Source organism: Nelumbo nucifera, chromosome 7, assembly GCF_055504915.1.
Source record: "Nelumbo nucifera cultivar China Antique chromosome 7, China Antique-T2T, whole genome shotgun sequence".
Lineage (NCBI taxonomy): Eukaryota > Viridiplantae > Streptophyta > Magnoliopsida > Proteales > Nelumbonaceae > Nelumbo > Nelumbo nucifera.
In genome coordinates this window covers 43,978,523-43,987,351 of record NC_142655.1, presented here as the reverse complement: position 1 = coordinate 43,987,351, position 8,829 = coordinate 43,978,523, and the positions used below count along the sequence as shown (strand labels likewise).

The following is an 8,829-nucleotide window of genomic DNA, read 5'->3' as shown; positions in this document are numbered from 1 at the left end:
GATCTAAAGGGCAGCTTTATGATTTAAGGGATTTGAACTCACCTCAACCAATACTGAACATGATAAGATGCCAGACAGTGCAGGGTTTATCAACATACAACCAACATGACTTAAAACGTATCCAAAAAAAGGTTTGGAATGGTCATGGTTCAACCAATTTTCGCTAGGTTTGAAAAAACAAACGCAGCAATAATTGCCAAATGCAATAAAAACAACCACTATATAAGATTCTTTCAAAGGGAAAAAGACAAAAAATGAACAAATTCATTCGGTTCACACCGTCAATTGCAAATCAAGTATGAAATATAAGATACAACTCAATCACACGAGATCTTGGATTGAAACAATATTCCCAAAACCTCACAAAAATGAATATATAAGCAAAAAAAAGAATTTAAAAGTCAGAAATCAAGACTTCTATTTTCATTGTGATAAACCAAGCTTCTGCTGGAAAGACTGAGAATTGCTTTACCACATTACAGTCATTGTTACACCACACGACAGTATAGGAATAGTGAATAAACAAACCAAGGCAAAATTTGCCTCGTCTCCAACTGAAGATAAAGCTTAGTTTACCTGTCAGATGCCACTTCATTTCCATCAAATGACCAAGTCCAACACTCTTCCTTCCCTCCTTGAACTTTCGTTGTGTATGAGAATATGCTGCCTCTGGCATGCTCTGAATAATATACTTCATGTTTGCTAACATAAAAAATATTCATATAGGTTAACCAACATGAACAGCATCTTTTCAAAATCTGTTATTTTCCAACAGTGAAATTGTTGGTGCATTTAGTCGTCTAACCCATCTGCAAAAACATTGCTTCTTAGATGTCTTTGTTTCTCTTTTTATTTTATTTTTATCTGCTTTTTACCTATACCCAGCAAAAGCCAATGCAAGCGTCCTGAATGAAACATGAAATCAACCCTATGAGAGAGGTACATAAGTACTAGAAACTACACCTGAAGATTCAAAATAAAACCAAACAAATATAAAATCAATTAACACACGATTTCAAACATCCATGGGACTTCAATAGGAAGGCCTATGATGGATTATTTCAATTCAATTTTTCATTAGATAAAATCAGTTTCAGTTATAGGTGTAGAAAACATATAAAAGGATGCATACTATTACTGAGATGTTGAGAGGCTTTTTTGTATGCAAAGTAAGGTTTGAAGCAAGGAGATCCCTTGTTTAGTTACATGAATGTTTCACATCTCCACTTTGCTGATAAAGCTAAACATTTTATGAGGGTGGTCAGTGGGCTAAAAGTTAAGAATATTATGAACCTACTACATGAAAAAAATAAAATCAGATGCTCTAAATGGCTTCCAGATCTTAAGATAAAACTTAATAAAAGCTACATTCTAGAAAAAAAACATGATTGAGGAAATTCATTCCTTTACAGCCATGCCGTGGGGTGTCAATAATTTGATGGTCCTTAGCCTCCAAGTCCTCAACTTCTGAGTTTTTGTGATTAAGGCATTCTCCAAAAAAGTTAGTAGCATGTTGTTGGAATGGTAATTGGGCGGGGATCATAATCCTCGATCTCCAATGGAGGTGGGTTCCCCATGGGAACCCAAATCCCTGAAATTTTTTAATAAGAGTATTTTTTAAAAAATAAATTTACTTAAAATAAAAGTAAATTTTAATAGGACGGGGACTTCATTTCCCATCCCTAACCCCAACCCAGACCCCGATCAGAGATCCCAATAAATCCCCATCCCTGTCCCCGCATCGCCAAAGCAATCCCTATCCCCGACCCCATCAGGTCAGGGAGGTCGGGTACCCCGGTGGGGATGGGGAAAATTGCCATCCCTAGCATGGTGAAATAACTACATCTATCTAAAAGGTAGAACTATCCTCATAAAATCTACATTCAATGACCTCCCTTTTACTTTGTTCATTTATTAGAATATAGTTAAGTATCACAAGATTACAGAGTACAACCAGCAGAGGCACGAGATGCAACCCAAGCCATATAACCAGATTACAACTAACCCAGAATAATTCAGACTTATGCACCCCCTGTTTTGCAAAGAAATCAGTCATCCCGTTAGCTGACCTCCTTTCACATTGGACTGAAATTGTTATATCTCTGACCAGCCACTTAAATCTTTTCATGTATTCTTTGTATTTCCAAATTACAGTTTCAGGTTCCTTCAACCACCCTATTACCAGTTTAGAGAAACCTTCAATTAACAATCTATCATAATTTAAATCTCTGGCAAGCTTTACTCCTTGCAGGACAGCTTGGAACTCTGCAAAAACCGAGTCCCCTACTCCAACTGGACCTGATAACACAGCAATAACATGACCTTTATAGTTTCTAAAAACTCCCCCTGTACCAGCCGGACCTGGGTTCCCTAGGCTGCAGCCATCAAAGTTCAGTTTGATAAATCCTTCATCCGGTGCTTTCCAGCCCACAACAGGTTTACTCCTTCTAGCAGAACTTCTAGCTACAGATTCCAAATTTCTCCACATATCATCAAAGGAGAAATCAGAAAATAACTTTAGAGACTTGGCCCACATTAAAGCGTAAGAAGCAATCCAGAACTGCTTTCCTTTTTTCTTTCTTTATCGTTGAACACCCTGCCATTCCTTTCCTCCCACACCGTCCAAATCAATGCAGCCCTGATACATCACAGAATTTTACCCCTTCTCTTTGGCCAACTGAAGGTCGTTGGTTCAAAGAGGCTTCTAATCTGAGTAGGCAAGCTCCACCTTTGACCAAGAAGCTCAAAAATCTTTTCCCAGAGGCTGTCAACAAAAGGGCAGGATATCAGAAGATAGTAGCAGGTTTCTCCACTTGCTTCACAAGGTACACCAGTTAGGGGACAGGCACATAAAGGGTCTTCTTTTTGGCAAAACATCCAGAGTGTTTATTTTCCCATGGAAAACTTCCCAGCACAAAGCCCCAACCTTGGGAGGAACAGATTTAGACCAGATTTCATCATCAGGGCAAGGAAGAGAGTTTGGGTCTGAACACAAGAAAGAGAAAACTGAGGCACAAGAAAAACGACCTTTGGGGTGTGGAATCCAAATCTGGCCATCTGATTTAGAGAAATCCAGGGCAACAGAATCAAGAATTTGTAACAACGAGGTTGCCCTTTCTGATTCAAGGTCCCTTAAATTTCTTCTTAACCCTAAGTTCCAGCTTAACCCTGTCAGCTCAGAAAGGGAAACAAACTGAGAGAGGTTCTTTTTTAAACAAAGAAAGAGAAAACAAAGAAGGGAACAAATCTTTAAGGGTTGAATTACCAATCCAAAGGTCCTCCCAAAAAAGAACCTTATCTCTAGAGCAAACATCATAGCTGATTTGGCTTAGGAACTGAGGAAGCACTCCACAAATAGATTTCCAAGGAGAAGCAAAAGTAGCCCTCGACGATACCCCAGCATCCCAGCCATTGCCTGCAGAACCATGGATACTACCAATCACCTCCTGCCACAATCTTCCCCTCTCTTGATTACACCTCCAAAGCCATTTACCTAGTAGAGAGGAGTTTTTCTTATTTAGATTTCCTATCCCTAGACCCCCTTGATCTTTACTTTTACACACTACAACTCATTTGATTAAATGATCCTTTCTACCTTCCCCTGGTTTCCACAAAAAATCTCTCATCAACTTTTCTAGCTTCATCACTTCCCTCCGTGGCATTCTAAACATCAATAAATGATAGATTGGCAAATTTGCTAATGTGGATTTTATCAGTGTAATTCTACCTCCCATCGAAATATAATTTATCTTCCAGACAGCCAATCTCTTAGAACACCTTTCCACAATTGGATTCCAAAACCTGCTTTTTTTCGGATTGTCTCCTAGTGGCATCCCAAGGTATTTCAATGGCCAAACAATTATCGGGCATCCTAAAGACTGCTACTTCCTTTAGCTCCTCTTGCTCCAAATTCCTTCCTACCACACAACTCTTCTCGAAATTTATTTTCAACTTAGACATATGTTCAAACAACTTGATCACCTCCTTCAACTGCCTTGCCATTAAAGGATCCCCACCATCACAGAAGATAATTGTATCGTCTACAAACTGTAAATGTGTCACCACTGTATTAAGCCTGCCTACTCTCCAACCTTTAAAAAGGTCCATCAAATCTGCTCTTAGGAGGAGTCTACTAAATACATCCACTATTAGGGTAAAAAAGGGGGACAGGGGATCCCCTTGTCATAATCCCCTAGTAGCTGGGAAGAAATCTCTCCCCACGCCATTTACCAGTACCGAGTAATGACAGGTTTTCAAACAACCTTCAATCCATCCACAACATTTCTCCCCAAAACCATAACATTTCAATACTTCCAACAGGAAAATCCAGTCCACCATGTCATAGGCCTTCTCCAAGTCTAATTTACACACGAAACCTTTTCTCCTCCTCCTATAATCCTCGACACATTCATAAGCTATCAGAATTTGTTCGGTAATTTGTCTACCTTGAACGAAAGGTCCTTGAGAATGTGAAACCAAATTATGGAGGACCTCTTTCAACCTCAACAATACAACTTTAGACAAAATTTTATACAAGCTAGTCACCAAACTAATAGGTCCAAAATCTCTAGGACTAATAGCATCATCCTTCTTAGGTATCAAAGCCAAGAAAGTGGAATTGATCCTAGGGCTAAGGAAATGTTCCTCAGCAAATTCCTCAAAAACTACAAGCAAATCAAATTTAATTATCTCCCAACAGTCTTGGTAAAAAGCCATTGTCAAGCCATCCGGTCCCAAAGCTTTAGACCTATCCATTGAGAAAACTACCTTTCTAATTTCTTCCAGCTCAAAGTCCTTTTCTAGCATCCTTGCCACTTCTGGGTCCAACCTTGGCCAGTCTAATCCTTCCACCATCACTCAACTTCGTATATAATCTCTTAAAATGCTCCACAAAACATTGGCTCCTCGAGATTTCACCATTTATTTCCAATTTATCCACAAAATTTTTCCTTCTTCCATTGGCTATTGCATGAAAAAACTTCGTATTGCCATCACCCTCCTTAATCCACTTATGTCTTGACTTCTACCTCCAACAGATCTCTCTAAGTAATATTTCCTCTAGCTCCTTTTCTAAGGTCCATCTTAAGCTTCTTTCCTCCTTAATCATCAACCTTTGACTTTCCTTTTGATCCAACTGCTCAATTCTAGAGGTCACATTCAATTTTCTTTCCTCAACTCTTCCAAAAACATCCCTATTCTACTCCTTCAACTTGCCTTTTAAACGCTGTATCTTTCTGTGAAACCTTACTCCTTTCCAATCAAAAGCCCCCACCTCCTCATTCCACCAATCTTTCACTCTGCTAGTAAATTTGGGATGGGTGAGACACATATTTTCAAATCTAAAAGGAGTAGGACCTGCCAAAAAGTCTTCTGTGCCTATTCTAATTGGACAGTGATCTGAAGTAACCCTAGGCAAAACCCTCACCATCAATCCGCCCCAGTACTCCTCCCAAGCAACATTGAACACAAATCTGCCCAGCTTTGAACACAAATTGAGGAGGCTTGAAAATTGGACCAAGTGAATCGGGACTTCTGAATTAGTATTTCTTTTAAACTCATTGAACCTTCTCATGCTTGTGGAAATCACTTGATTGGGGTTGTTTGTCTCATTTGTAAATATTATCACATTAAAATCACCTCCTAGGCACCACGGCCCCTCCCAAAGACCCCTAATATCATAAAGCTCCTCCCACAATTGGCCTCCTTCGCTATACCTAACTGGCCCATATATGTTTGATTGCACCCAAGTGAAACCATCCCTCACATTCTTGAATTTTATAGACACTGAGAATTGGCCAATTACCTCTTCTAGAGATTCCAAATCTTCATTTCTCCACATTGTGAGCAAGCCACCAAAAGCTCCCCAAGACGACACCGCCACCCAACTTCTCTCTCTAGAACTCCACACACTTCTGAACCATCTCCTATCCATATCTGCTACTTTTGTTTCCTATAACATCACTATATCTGAAAATCACACACCAACTATCCTGTGAACTCTAAAAGTTGGGATAGGTATGGAATGGTCTGTGAACTCCAAAAGTTGAGATCCGAATGGATATCGAATGGCCTGTGAACTCTAAAAGTGGGATCCGAATGCTAGAGAATGTAAGTTTGGAATGATGGTTTCAGGATGCAAATAGGGAGTTAGAATTGCTAGTTGCCAAAAGGTCCCTTCTCAAGAGACTTATGTCTCCCATTTATGGGGAAGGGTTGGCCATGCAAGTATGCATAGCCTGGAGAATATTCGAGATCATTCCAAGGGAGCTAGTTATGGCAGCAAATCCCAGGTTGTCTTCAGGGAGAGACACGTGAAGAGTGGGGGACCAGATACTTGCCTGTACAGGCTTTGTCTAAAACCACTCTTACAATCTCACTACGTGACGTAATCGCAGTTCCAGGACCTGCCATACACTAGTCATTGTGTTATCTTTCTTGTAGGGTAAGTCATAGACATGGACTCAAGATCTCATTAACCCAGCAAATCCAAGATTAGGGAGTCCCCAATAATGGGAACAACTTCACGAGTTTACATCTCAGCAAAGCTGAAGCTAACAATTCTAAATAGCATGCTTCTATTCCCAGATCTAGCTCTACTATGAGTCTAGAGTCCCAGATTCGTGAGTCTCAATACCCATAAACACGAGATCCACGATGCCATATCAGAGCACTACATCAATGTACATATCTATTCTCTTACATCTCCCCTGGCAAAACAACAAAGATTTCTATCTGTTTAGTAGAAATTGAATGGAGCATTTGGCCTATTGCTCTCAGCCATTAGCCCTCATTTTGAAAACGAAATCAAAAGATTGAAGTTTCCAAAAATCTAGAGGCTATATATTAGTGTTTTAAAAGGCATGGGAGGCGTGCCTCCAGGCGAGGCACCCCAAAAACACCCTAAGGCGTATGCCAGAGACACTGATACCTCTGAGGCTTACACCACATACGCCTTTTTCATGAAGCGTGCTAGAGGCATACGCCTCATGCACCTCATGCACATTTCATATAAAAAGACAAAAATAAAGAAAAAATAAAGAAAAAAAGGAAAGGAAAGGAAAGGAAAAAGAATGAGAAGAAAAAAGAGAAAAAGAAAGAAAAGAAAAGGGAAGTGAAGGGAAGAAAAGATTGAATCATGTGAATATAAAAGACTTTTATTAAAAATAAAGAAAAATAAGATCCTCCTTCCTCTTCTTCCTCCTCTTCTTCCTCCTCCCCTTCCTCCTCTTAAGGAGACTTACGCCTCCTTGTGTTCAGGAGTAAGAGAAAGAGTATTTGATGAGGAGCTCAACCAAGTGCTTTCTAATAAGGATAATAAGGCAGTTTGGAAAAAACAGTCAAAGGGAGAGTTTTGAATTAGAAAAAGTATGGGATAGAATAATAACAAGATTGAACGTGTGAAAGGCTGTAAGTAGGTATGAAATAGATATATTCCTCTAGAAATATCTTTCGGCGGTTGGAGAATTCTTAAAAAGAAAGCTGCAGGTTGACACTAATGTCAAAGCTTTGGGTGTTCAGTTTTGCTCAATGTTTGTATGTTGTAGAGAGCCGGATATGGAAACCATGAATCTTTTTTTTTTTTTGAGAGGAAAAACAAATAAAAAAAATAAAAAAATAATAAATGATTCATGGTTTCCATATCATTTATTCATTGATGGTATTCTGGAAAATAAAGTTTGGGACTAGTTTTGCTAGTAATCCTGGGTCTCTAACATAAGCAATGAATCAAATGTAGAAGGTGAGGAGATGGCAAAGTTATATCTAAAGATAGAAATAACCATTGGGGTTTGATAGTAGGTATTCTACCTACTATTATTTTTTTGCGGGAAATTTTGAAAGAACATAATAGAAGAATGGAAGGCATGTTCACTACATGTTCATCTGTGATTTATAAATCTGATGATGGGTAAGGGAGCTGAATCATCCTTCGAGGCTATAGTATTTGTTGGAGAGAATTAATAAGGCCATGATGGGTATTGATTGTACTGATGTACTCTTATCCATAATTTCAAAAAAAGGTCATAGGATTGCTGATGCCTTGGCTAACAATGTTTGTAATCAAGGTTGCAACTGCATATGTATTAGTACCAACAAACTGCCTACTAAGGTTGTTGCTGCATTAAGAGATGCTCAGATGAGGCTGCCTTGTACAAGATGGAAATAATCCCTTTTGATTTGATTATTTGTTTCTTTTCTTTTACTGTTACAGTGATCATCAGACATTTCATAATATATATTTTATTAGGTGATGATCCTTATTTATAGATTTTCTAGAGGGATAAGATGTTTAACTCCCCCACCCGGCCACCCCATAGGATTTGTCTACAAAATTAATAAAATTTCATGGTGGTGGTGGCCAACCCTCCACTGAGTACAATCTGGGTATTAAAAGAGAAAGATACAACCATAACTATGGTGATGAATTATTTTCTTTTTTTTTTTGGATCAATACATGGTGATGAATCATTTCCTTAACTATGCTAAGTGTAGCCTTTTAGTACACATATTATAACATGCATACATATATATTATTTGCGTTCCGCAGTCTTTGTAACTTGCCACAGTTGGATATTTAGAGGATCAGGGCCCACCTTTGGATGGTACCACCAAATTGAAAAGCCTACACCAAAAATCAACATGATTACATGACTACGACCATCTGCTTTAGGTAAAATTTTAAGACCTTCCTGAGAATTTCAACAACTTTACTCCAATCTGGGGAGAAAACACAGACCACAACATGCTTTGAGCTGACTTTTGGCATAGTTAATCTCTATGGTGGGACACATTGATGGTGTGCCTTGATCCTTTGAATGTAGAATAGGGCTC

The 8,829-nt window shown here is 38.8% G+C and overlaps 1 protein-coding gene across 10 annotated transcripts in view; it reads right to left on the bottom strand.

Annotated features, from left to right (window-relative positions):
- Positions 1-223: 223 nt before the first annotated feature.
- Positions 224-8,829, bottom strand: part of LOC104589915 (SNARE-associated protein-like protein) — a 51,191-nt gene continuing 42,585 nt past the window's right edge. For 3 of the 10 annotated variants that reach the window (XM_088891816.1, XM_088891811.1, XM_088891815.1), the window contains one exon: positions 224-963. The gene's annotated coding sequence lies outside the window, so the exon portion shown is untranslated. Of the gene's footprint in view, positions 8,621-8,829 lie in introns of all 10 variants that reach the window. The other 7 variants (XM_088891817.1, XM_088891812.1, XM_010248390.3 and 4 more) reach the window with 3 other exon arrangements.